Here is a 2,689-nt window from a genome sequence, read left to right as displayed (position 1 = left end):
GATCCGATCTGTTGTGTTTTTTATATTTTGTTTTGTGTGAGATGTTTATTTTACTCTTTAATCATTAACTTTAGTTTTATAATGTAGACATACATCATCAGTATATCAAAAAAGTAATGTTTTGTTTAGAAAGTTTAAGGTTTTTGACATTGAGTTTATTATTCTGGTCTGAGGTTCAGAGGAACCAGAACAGCACGAGACCAGACGAAACTGTGTGTGTGTGTGTGTGTGTGTGTGAGAGAGAGAAAGAACAGACGAGAGGCATTTATTTCTGTGGTGAAACTAAGAGTTTATTCTGTCTCTGATTTATTATTGGACACTTTAATCTGGTGCTGCAGGAAACAGCTGTGTGTGTGTGTGTGTGTGTGTGTGTGTGTGTGTGTGTGTGTGTGTGTGTGTGTGTGTGTGTGTGTGTGTGTGTGTAAAAGACAAGCCCGTTTCTTCCAGTCGGAGGTTAAAGATGAATTTACACTAAATAACAAATATCTGTCAACAGAGTGAGAAAAATAATCTTAATTCAATAGGAACACAAGAAATAAGACTTAGATTCTTGCTGCATTTTGATATTTTTCATAAAATAAAATTTAATACTGTATAATTAACTTTGCATTTGAAGTTGGTGTTAGTCTGTAGTCATTAGAATTTAAACTTTAATTTCTAACATGAGATGAAGAGATTAAAAATCCCTTTACAATATTATCCTGCTGCCAGTAAAACACTAAATACTCAACACTATAACAACACAACACACACATTAAACATTACACACGTGCACTGTGATAACTCGTCCTGCAGGGGGCGCAGAACACACGTGCACTGTGATAACTCGTCCTGCAGGGGGCGCATAACACACGTGCACTGTGATAACTCGTCCTGCAGGGGGCGCAGAACACACGTGCACTGTGATAACTCGTCCTGCAGGGGGCGCATAACACACGTGCACTGTGATAACTCGTCCTGCAGGGGGCGCATAACACACGTGCACTGTGATAACTCGTCCTGCAGGGGGCGCAGAACACACGTAAAACATTCATTTAAAATCGAATGTTTGTCCACACGGCGGCGCCACATTCAAAGAGAAGCGCGTGTGATTGGCTGAAAGACTCACGTGACTCCATCGATTCGATCTATAGGCCTTTATTTACATGCTAAAGTTGAAATACACACAACAGATAAACACATTAGAGAAAAGCCGAATTGTTTCATAAACAATGTGAAAATAACTTTTTTTTTAAAAGAGATTAAAAAAAAAAAAAAAAATGTTAACTGAAAAAAATATTGAAATAAAACGAATTAAATAAATGTTTAATACATTAGATTAAAACAAATATCTTGAATAAAATTAAATTATAAACTAACGTCTTTGATTTAAATTATTTAAATTTGATTTCAATAAAAATAAATAGGCTACATAACAAAATATTTAAAATAAATTATTTGATTTACACAAACAAAATAAAGAGGTTTTATAAAACTAACTAAAACTATTTTAAATGAATATAAATACGAAAAGCAGTGTAGAAATGTAAAAATAAATTAAGAAAAATAAGATTAAACTAAATATATTTGAATACTACTAAAAAGAATGAAATACATTTTTGTTTAGATAAATAATTATAAATAAAAATTAATATATTAGAACAAATTGATAAACACATTTGATTCAAATAAAATTTGACAAGTACATAAGTAAAAATAAATTAAAATAAATTTTAAAAATGTCATTATGATATTAATTTAAAATTTGATTTAAATAAAAAAATTATGAAAACGTTTGATTTTCAATATTTGATAAGTATAAATGAAAACAATACATATAATGATGTCATGCAATAAAAAAAACCCGAATGATTTTACACAACACATTTAAAGGTTAATATCCATTTTCACGCTATTTATTGGGTCTTTATACATTAAAATGAAATAGCCGCCTTTTACATGATGTGGTGATCATGAAAAGCCTTGGGTTAATAACACACACACACACACACACACACTGATGTGTTGAGAGGACAGGTGAGTGTTTACCTGTGCGCGTGACCCGATGCTTCAGTGTTTTACTCCAGTCTCTCTCTCGGTCACGCGCATCTGAGCTCGATGGGCTTTTACATGAGTTTCATATTCCAGAAATTACAACAGAAAGAAAGTCTTCACTGGCACGAGCTGCTGTCATCCGTGTCACGCCATTCTTTCCATGAAGTCTGCCCTGTCAGAGTCTGTTACATCTCACACACACACATTCAGACTCAACACACAATTATAAGCAGCGGGAACGAGTTGTTGTTTTGACGTTTATTGCGCCTGGCGCGTTCATGTTTTCATTATCCCTCTGCATGCACGCGCAATCTACACTTCACGAGCTCGACAAGTTCCCAAACGCGTGCACGCCCACGGTGATCCCTCGATCGCGAGCATCTGCAGAGTCACAGATAGTCACTTTTTTGAATACACAAATAGATATTCATGTCACTTTTACCAGACACACAGGAACGCGCGTTAGTGATGCGCGTGGCCGCTAGATGGAGAGAGAGACGCACGCGCGCTTACCTTACTGATATTTACTAAGAATTTTAAATCATTAATAAACATGTAATCGGAACTAAAAACATTTATGCGAGGGGAAAATACAATTTCTATTATTAATTTGTGTGCGTGTAAATGTTCTTTATTGTCATAAGTTTCAGATGCT

Source organism: Abramis brama (genome assembly GCF_963993115.1).
Source record: "Abramis brama genome assembly, chromosome: 13".
Taxonomy (NCBI): Eukaryota; Metazoa; Chordata; class Actinopteri; order Cypriniformes; family Leuciscidae; genus Abramis; species Abramis brama.
This window is presented reverse-complemented; position numbering follows the sequence as displayed.